We start from the raw sequence: 10,534 nt of genomic DNA, 5'->3' as shown, positions 1-10,534 counted from the left end.
AACATGTCCCTATTAAGTTCATTTCCAACTGGCATTTTCCTCTTTGGTGGGAGGGAAGGGTCTTGGCAGAAAACCTCTTTTCTGTTAATCAAGCAGCCCTATTTTCATGTGTGGCATGGAAGGTTAATGTTGGTTCATTTATTAATTAAGAATAAAATTTTAAGATATAGGTTAAATTTCTGGACATTATCTTTGCATCACCTGTTTTTAAGACACAGATGTTAAGTTTTGCTACACCTTCAAAACCAGTTGGAGAAAATTGTATCTTTAGCATCCTACACACTATTTATTAAAGTACAGCATTAACTTGCAAAAGGCAAGCATCATCTATTTATTTACTTATTTATTTACTTATCTGTCTGTACAGTCTGAAGTCGAGACTGGCCTGACACATAAACAACTTGACTTATGGTTGAAATTTTAGATTTAACTTATGATCAGTCTTGAGTTATGATCAAATGCCAGCTGCTTGTGTTTCCAGATGGGCTCAGATATAGATTTAACTTTTAAAAGAAGGAACATAAGAAATACTGGGCCAGTGTCTCTCTAGGGACACTGGGATCTGCCTGCGTACAGGAGAGAGATGTTGAAGGCTGTGTAGAGAAGCCTAGTCCTTTAAGTGACAACTTGAGTTACAACCAACCCTTGGCAGCAAATTGATTTTGTGAGTCAAGGCTCTGTTGTATCTATATATCTATCTATCATTTATCTATCTATCTATCTATCTATCTATCTATCTATCTATCTATCATCTATCTATCTATCTATCTATCCATCATTTATTACCTATCTATCCATCTATCATCTATTATCTATCTATCCATCTATCATCTATCTATTATCTATCTGTCTATCTATCTATCTATCTATCTATCCATCCATCTATCCATCCTGGTCAAGGCACGCTGGCTACACCACCATCACTGAGGTGCAAGTTGTGTAAGTTAGGTGCCTTCCCTAGTTATGGTAGCACTGAGAAAGAGTGGTTCTGTGAGGTTTAGGGACTTGCTATCATCACAGTTTAGAAGTGACAAAGTGGGAGTTGGAAAGACTTTGCTGGGAATCCAAGTCACGCAGCATCACATGCGGAATCTTGGAGAATATCTCATATACCCAGTTGACAGTTTCTACAAGGAAGTACTTTAATAAGGGAGACAGAGAAGCCACCCAGAGTCATACAGCCAGAGACTGGCTGAGACATGATGGAAGTTTCTTGTAGAGGAGGTGGGAAGAAAAAAAACATAAAAGTTGTCAAGAAATGTCACTTGTCAAGCCAAATGAGGATGCTAAAAGTCTGTGGATGAGTTTTAAAGTCTATTTCTAAGACAGTGAAGGGTGATGCCCAGGCTTCTCCACAGAGCATTCTCCCTTCAGGAGACATGCAGGGCTCTGAATGACTATGGAACCATGGATGCCATTCCCACCAGCCCAGGGAGGCTTATTGCCTATTTATGACCCTCGCATGATCTCACATGAAGCCTCCTGGAGTAGGGGAAAAGCCCCTGGACATGTTGCAATGCCTCATTTGTAGGTTTGATGCCTACTGTGTACAGTCAGCCCTCCATATCCATAACTTCCTCATCTGTGGATTCATTCAATGAGCCACAGATTGCAAACTTGGGGGAAATGCATCTGTATAGAACATGTATGTGCTTCTTGTGCCTGTCATTGTTCCCTAAACATACAGTGTAACAACCTATTTACATGGCATTTACATTATGTTGGGTATGACAAGTAATCTAGAGATGATTTAAAGTAGGATTTGTGTAGGTTATGTGCAATTACTGTAGCATTTATATAAGAGCTTGAGTATCCTTGAGTTTTGATGCCTCAGGTGGAGAGATCTGCAAAGCATCTCCCTTTCCAGGGATAACTGTTCTGCCTCTGAGGATTAGGGAGAGTGACCTTGCACCTCTGCTCCTCTGCTTCTTTATCTGTGAAAGTATTTTCACCTGCAGCTCATAGAGGTTCCCATGTATCACTTAGGGGCATGACTTGTGCTTCTGGCCTGGAGGCAACTCTGAGCTGTTCCATCCCTGCCCTTAAGCTCTGGGCCCTGGGATGCTTGTGATCCTGAGTTTGTGAGGCTGTAAGGGTGTCTGTGGCTGGAGAATTGAGAATAAAGTGGAGGTCAATGCACCAGGTCTGCTTTTATATGGATCCTTTGAAGACCGTATTCTAATATTCTAGCTGCATGTGAAAGGCAGACCAGTGGGACTTGGGCCTAAAATGGTGATATATGAACACTTAAAAATATACAAGTCACTAAAAGGAATGGTTCAAATGGCTAATAAATTTGGAACGAATACAAAGAAATAGTTTTCCATGCAGAGTGTGGTCAACCTGTGGAATTTGCAGCTGCAGGAGGTAATTGAGTCACATGCTGTGGGTGGATTTCATAAAAACATGGTGTGGCAGACAGCTGCCTCGGCAGTGCAAGTTGTGCTGTTAAAATTATGGACTGGTTAGGCATTTGCCATCATGGCGAGGGGCAGAGTCTGCTGGAGAAGAGGCACTACTAGGGGAGCAGCTACTTCACTGAAGAGTCCTTTGTTTTCTGAAGAACTTTCTCAAATACAGAGACAGACAGAGAGATGGGGAAAGGAGGGGAGAGGAGAGAGGGGAGAAAGGAAAGAGGAGAGGTAATAGGGGAGAGGGGAGAGAGAGAAGGGAGGGGGAGAGGAGAGGAGAGAGAGGGAGGGGTGAGAGGAGAGGAGATGGGAGAGAGAGAAGGGAGAGGGGAGGGAGAGGGGGGAGAGAAAGAGGAGAGAGAGAGAAGGGAGGGGGAGAGAGGGAAGAGGGAAGAGGGGAGAGAGGAGAGGGGAGAGAGATAGGGGAGAGGGGAAAGGGGAGGGGGAGAGGGAAAAAGTAATAGGGGAGAGGAAAGAGAGGGGGAGAGGGGAGAGGGGAGAAGGGATAGGGGAAAAGGGGGAGGAGAGAGGGAGGAGGGGGAAAGAGGAGAGAGGAGAGACAGGAGAAAGGAGAGAGAGAGGAGATGTGGGGAGAGAGAGACAGAGAGAGAGAGACAGAGAGAGAGATGATGGAGGTTACTTCTAACTCCTTCATTTGGATGTGGTTCAAAGAGGAGCACTGAGTATAGGATTAGTGGTCCCATTAGACCCAGTGATTCCCCTCCTGGGTATTTTCCCAGCAGAATTGAGAATATCATGTCACAGTGATATAAGAGTGATATATGTGCACCTTGTTTATGGCAGTACAATTTGTCACAGCTAAAGCTTGGAAACAACCCAAATGTTCATCAGCTGAGGATTGGATAAAAAAGATGTGGTATTTTTATACAATGGAGTATTACTCAGCTATAAAAAATATAAACTCAAGGCTTTTATAGCTAAATGGATGCAACTAAAAACCACACTCAGAAGTGAAATACATTGCTCTCATGTGTATAAATATTGTATTGTCTCCCCAGTTTAAGAAACTGAAAAAAAAATAAAGAAGATCCAACAAATGCAACAGATATTGTAAAAGGAAAAGAAACTGTTCAAAAGGAAAAAATAACTGAGATGGGAAAAAAAGAAAAGAAGGAAGGGAGAAAAAATATATATGCTAGCTAAGATAATTGTACTGCTCATTTCCCTTAGCTCACTGAAAGGAACAGTTCATGTTTATGTTGTTTGATTAATGTTGCATGCCTATATCTGGTAGGCTGAGCAAAACAATATGCAATAATGTAACCGTTATTTATTTCTTATCACCTGGTTTTGAAATTCTGTATCGTTTTTCTCTTTAAAATAAAACTATTAAGGGCAGATGTTACAGCTCCTTTTCATCTCAGGTGAGGCAAGCTTTCATGTGACGGCACATATCCAACTGAATCTTTCAAATGGGACTTTCTAACTGATTTTTCCCAGGTGGTTTTTTGAAGATGGAAACACAAACATCTTTCTACTCCAAGCACTCTGATGGCTCGTGTAGCCAAGAGTGAATGAGTGAAAGGCCCTGCCGAGGATTGTTATTCTCTAGGCCCACCTTCAGCCTTCCAGAATCTTTCAGGAGTTTGCTGGAAGCACTCCAATCCTTGGACTAAGTGTTTGTGTGGCTGTGATAAAGAAAACAGCAAGTGTGAAGGATTTTAAAGGATTTCTTTAGGATTGAGAAGAGATACCTAAATGAGAGCCCTTCACAGTTTGCTTTGTAAATAAGACCTTAGCGTCTATAAGGGAAATGCCCCACTTCTGTCTGCCTGCTTATTCGTCACTTTTGTCCTCTGATGCTGAAATTCTGACACTGGCAACCCTCCAGAGGCAGTAGCCTAGGTTGTTGACCCCAATTTTCCTGGTGCTTTGTGTATTGGGCTGGGAAGATAAAGAAAATAAAATGACCACAGTTCTCTCTGGAGGATAGCATAGCAGGGGACAAAGGCCTTGGGTGGCATCTGCCTGCGCTTCTCTGTCAAGCCAATCCATACCCTGGCCTAGGCGCCTGGACCAGGTTATGCAATCACGCATAGATGTGTATTCCACAAAATGAACACAAATCTCTTTGGCTGGTGCAAGAGGGGTTCACACTGCCAAAGGCCCTGAAATAGGACTCTGCTTCAAGGGAAAGATTGAACTCACAAACTCCTGGTTCTGCTTGTCCCCTCACTTTGAGCTTTTTCTAACAGAAGTCTCTACTCCTTGGGGAAAAACCAGAGAAGTCTCATGAAAGACGACAGAACCGCACAGACAGATGAGGGACAAACCTGCCATTTTGGGTCTGTCAAAAGCTTCAGCTCATTCGTATGTTTCTGAGTCAGTAAAACCAAAAACATATTTTTGCAAACACATTTCCACCCTCCCATCATTTTTAAAATCCTGTGTAATTTAAGGGAAATTCAATCCATATGCTTTTGATTTGTTTACACTTATATCATCAAAATATGTTTTTTAAAGAGCTTGCAGAGATCCCAAAAGGCTCCTCAGCCTTTTAAATGAGCCTTTTAAAGCTTTTTTCCCCTCTTAGTAACAGGAGGTTGCATGTTGCCAAGGGTAAATGAACTTGAAAATGAAGAGGTTTGTGCTGGGCTCAGAATTTTAAATCCACTACTTCTGCTTGGGGTTTAAATTCTAAAATCAGCTCCCGTAGCCTTGTCTTGTCTCAGCACTGTTACCCATCATGGGACTAACAAGGGAGTTGCAGGGTAATAACTGTAATTGCCAGAACAAGGGCTCAGAAAGCCTTCCTCAAAACACAACCACAGAGATAGTGAAAAAAGCATCATTTGCTCACCTTCCTTGTCCTCTCCAAAGAGAATTTATAAGAGGGTGCAGGAAGAAAGATAGAAGGAAAGGAAGAGTGGGGGAGAAGAGGAAGGAAGATAGGAATGGAGGCAAGGAGGGAAAAGGGACGGATGGAACTGAGGAAAGAAGAGAGGAGGGAGGGAAATAAGTAAATAAATAAGACAAAACAATATTTCTCATGGCCCTGAGGTCTCGTCTCATTCTGCCCACATACAAAGACCGGGTTAAGTGACCCCAAGTAACTGAGATCAAATCCATCACCCAGAATCCTTGAGACCTTTAAACTGCGCTTCAGAATTTCTCTGTAGTGTGCAAAGAATCATCTGCTCTTGGGCTTGAAAGGGAGCTTCCATCTCTTGTATGGAGAAAGATGCCAAGGCTCAGTTTACACCGTGAGGGAACAGCCTCATGCTGGGACCAGAGCGCCTTACTGCCTCCTGCTCATTCTGCCTCTTACTCCAAAGTATTCTCCCCAGAGTGCTCTCTCCCAGGTGCACCATAGAGTTGGGAAGTGGAAGTGATGGGTGTGATCTCGATGGTCAGGGCCTCCCTCCTTCTCCACCTTCCTGGGATCTCCACTTCCTCTAACACTGTGCTTAATGCAGGCAAGGTCAGTAATTATCAGCTGGGAGAACAATTAAAGCCCTGTAGACTAGATGAAGAAACTCAGAAGAGATAATTACACACACGCTCAGGGACTGGGAATGTGGTTTTGCTGGAATTATTTGGCTCTCTCATTTCTTTGTCTATTGCACCTTACTTGGCATGGTCTGATATTATAGATCACACATTTCTAAAGTTCAAACACACAATCCTTTATTTATATCAGAAATAAATATCAGGAATCAAAATCTTTCTGTAACCCAAAGAAATGAAATGGAATGGAAGGCCAAATGAAACAAAAACAAATTTCAGTCTCTCGCCACCTGTGCCACCATCACCAGTGAGGCCAGTTGGGCTGTCCATGGAGGGCAAGGCTGCCTGAGCATGCACAGTAAAACCTTCCATCTGTGATTCTATGTGGGCAAAAGCCAAACTACTCAGTCAAATGCCTGTGAACTGGATGTGTTCACAGATTGGTGCCTGCTTTGACATTTCTGATTTTAATCCAACGATCCATGCTTTTCACTGAAGGCCTCTATTCATTCTTGTCAGGAGCATTTGGCCCACCAAAAGAATGTATGAAAACACTAACAATTTCCCTTAGAAACAATTAAGAAAATAAAAATGCAACTTTTGCCCTTCTAGGTTCAATAACAACATAACACCACTCTCTAAAACCTATTCGGTATACCAGGAGAAAGTTTGGTGATGGTATCTATTTGTTTCTCTGTTGAGATATAAACATACAGATTGAAGGTCCCTTTCACAAAATACTTGGGACCAAAAGTGATTTGGATTTTGCATTCTTTTTTTCAGATATTGAAATATTTACATAGACATAATGAGATAGTTGGGGATGAGACCCAAATTCCAAATGTGAATTATAATGCTCCAAAATATAAATATGCTCCACATACACCTTATACACATGGCCTATTGTAATTTTATGCAGTGTTGCACTGCACCTGTGTTTGACTGTGACCTGTCACATGAGGTCAGTTGCGTGACTTTCCACTTGTAGTGTTTTTGGCCCTCAAAATGTTTCAGGTTTTAGATTTTGAATTAAGGATGTTTAACTTTATAAATAATGTACTTCCCACATACTCACTTACACTCTTATAGGCAGATAGCCAGAAGTGTCTATGTATTTTAGAACTCCTCCACCAATGTAACTAGATAGTTTTCCTTGAAAGATCAGAGAAGGCTGATCAGATCAAAAAGCAAAGAACACACATCCCAGACACAGGGCTTAGTGAAAGCTTTCGGCATTGAGAAACTAGAGTCTGTGTGTACAGAGACATTCATCTTGCCTCAGGTTTGATTTTGTTTTGTTTGGAAATATTCTTATAGTTGAAAGAGTAGGGCTCATTTGGCTTAGGGTTTCTGAAAGTTTCCTAGGGATAACACTCACTAGGGGTCTGGGCCTCAGTTTGGATCTATTAAGTCAGCATATCCAGGTGCAAAGATCCAACTGAATATATCCAAAAATACTCTAAGAACTAGTACTATTAGGAAAAAAATATTGACCATGAAACCAACCCAACTGGTTGGTGGCTGAGCTGGGTGGACACTGAGTCTGGGGTCTACATCCTGTGTCTCTGAAGAGAAAGAAAAGGTAGTTGGCTTTTTTTTAGATGACCCATGAGTAGAATGTGATAGGCTTAATCTTTGGACCTGTATTCCTTACATAAGTGTCTTGAATTAGCTTAGCTTTGATTCTTCTCATCATTTGGAGCTAAAATGAGATTCTTGAGGACTTTTCCAGCTTCTCTGTGAAGAGGTAATTATAATCTTTCCTGTATATCCCATGAAAGCAGGACAACTTCTTATTTATCTTTGAATCTCCAACACCCACCACATAAAAAGTTCAATAAATTAAAAAAAATAAAAACAAACAAGAAGAAAACCCAAGAACATAGGATAATGAATTATATGGCCTTCAATACATGAGGATTTCACGGGTTTATGCTTTCTAGGCTTTTATGTGTGACAGTGATTTTTTAAAATGTATTTAGTTCAGGGTCTACAGGGACTCACTACACAGATTGGACTTGTAATGATCTTCCTGTTTTCAGCCTCCCAAATGCTGGGATTACAGGCATGTGCCACCATGCTCAGTCTCAATCACTGTCTCAGCATGCCCCTAGGGCAGGGCTGGCATGCCGTCCGGGGGATCGAACCCCAGTCCCTGCATCTGCCTAAGCAGGCGCTTTAATCCACTGAGCTAACTGGCTGGCCTAACAATGATTTTCATGAAAGTAATTTTGCTGTTTTAGCACTATATGACTATAAATGTCCATTATATACTTGGATATTTTGTTTCTCCTGCATATCCAAAAATATGTCTATGTCTTTAGATCTTTATATATTTTACAAATAAATAAATCACAATCTTTAAGAATGCCTAGGAAATAAGTCAGATTTTTTTTTTTTAATGCTCAATATCTTGTGATTGGACCTTTAAGTTATACCTTTTTTTTTTTTTTTAATACAAAAGTAAAAACCCAGCCCAAGCCCAGGCCTAGCAAGTGTGTGGGAGAGCTTCTGCGCTCCCCTGAACCCCGGACATCTCCAAACTGAGACCAGGCCCGCCGTGAGAGTGACACCTTCTGCCGCTCTTTCAGGACCCCTCCACCTCTTCGGAGCCAGTCCAACCTACATCGTGAGTGAGAACTTCCTCTGTGCTCTCAGGACCGCTCCAGACCCAGCCAAAGTCCAGGCCCTGTGAGTGTGTGGGAGAATTTCCACACTCCCTTGTGCCTGCTGGACCTCTCCAGAACAAGCCCAGTCTTGCTGCATCAGTGAAACCTTCTGCTGTGCTTTCAGGACCCCCAACATGCCTCCAAAGCCAGCCCAAGCCTGCTGTGTGAGTGAGAACTTCTGAAGAGCTCTCAGGGCCACTGCAGACCCAGCCCAAGCCCAAGCCCAGTCAGTGTATGGGAGAATTTCCCTGCTCCCTTGCGCCACCTTGACCCTTCTAGAACCAGCCCAGATATGGCATACAGACCTAGGATGAAACTCTGCAGCTGAAGTCCCTGCAGAGAGACTAGGGGCAAGAACCACCCAACTAATCCCAGAGCAGAACAGGTACACTTCCAAGGGCTGCAGCTGGAAGGAGCTGAACACAGCAGCCAGACTCAAGCCAGGCACAACTTGATGAACTCAAATTTAGTAGATTTGCACCAAATTGTCAATAGGTGCTAAGGTCATAACTGCACGAAAGCTCTACACTAAAGGGCAGAGGACAGTGCTATACAAAATGACAAAGAGAAGGAGTAAAAAGCAATCTCAGGCCCTGAGCCCACGCAGAACAAGTGCAGAGAACACTAGCCAGAAGAAAATGGGAATCACACAGCTGAATCATCAGAATCAGTAGCATCTAAAGTAAAGAAACAACTGCAGAAAGGTATGGAGGAACTCAGATCAGAAATAACATCTGAAATAAAAAAGAAATCTCTGAATACTGTTGGAAGTAAAGATATAGAGGAAATGAGATCAGAAATAATCTCTGTAGTAAAAGAATTAATAGCTGCTTCTCAAGAAGACACTGATAAAAAATAGAGATTAGAATAATGACGGATTTCTTGAATGTGCAATACAGGAAAGAAATAGATAACATGAAGCAGAATCAAAGAGATATAAAAGAAATTAAAATCTCAATCAAAAGCTTGCAAAACCATTTGAGTGAAAGTGAACATAGTTTCAGACCTTGAAGATGTGAACATAGCTAGTTAAAAGGTAAAAAAAGATTTCTTAAAAACAACTAGAATGCAGGAAAAAATAATTCATCACCTGCAAGACCATGCAAAGGTGAACAATGTAAGACTAATAGGCATCAATGAGAAAGAAGGAGTCAATACAAATGATATAAAAGGAGTATGGGCAGAAGTAATAGTAGAAAACTTCCCAAATATAAGGAAACAATCTGACATCCAGGTAACCGAAGCACACAGAATGCCAAATAACTTCAACCCAGTTAAAACACACTGAAACATGTAATAGTCAAGATCCCAGAAATTCAGCACAAGAACAACATACTGAAAGCCACTAGAGAAAAGAAACAGATCACATTTAAAGGAAAACCAATCACAATAACAACAGACTTCTCTTCATAAACCATGAAGAGAGGAAGAGGATGGAGCAGAGTACTTCAAGTTCTCTATGAGAACAAATTCCAGCCCAGATGACTATACCCTGAAAAACTCTTTTTCAAGTTTGATGGAGAAGTGAAATTTTTCCATGACAAAGAACAACTAAAGAAATTAATGACAAAGCCAACCCTACACAGACTACTGAAAGATGTCCTAGAGAGGGTCAAAAATTATCAGAACTCCTTGAACAAGAACAGAAGGAACCCACTAAATATGGCAAACAAAGGAGAAAAAGGAGTAAACACCACCAGGCAAATAACATGTCGACCATAAGTCAACACATCTCAATTATAATCATCAATGTAAATGGACTCAATTCACCAATGAAAAGAAATAGAATAGCACAGTGGATTAGGAAAAAAAAAATTCAACAATATGCTGTATACAAGAAACACATTTAAAATAAAGACAAGGCAGGAGGCATTACAATTCCTGACTTGAAATTATAGTACAAGGCTACTGTGATAAAATCAGCATGGTACTGGCAACAAAATAGATCTGAGGATCAATGGAATACTTTAGAAGACACTGAAGCCC

This window comes from Octodon degus, unplaced genomic scaffold (assembly GCF_000260255.1).
Source record: "Octodon degus isolate 3935 unplaced genomic scaffold, OctDeg1.0 scaffold00003, whole genome shotgun sequence".
Classification (NCBI taxonomy): domain Eukaryota; kingdom Metazoa; phylum Chordata; class Mammalia; order Rodentia; family Octodontidae; genus Octodon; species Octodon degus.
This window is presented reverse-complemented; position numbering follows the sequence as displayed.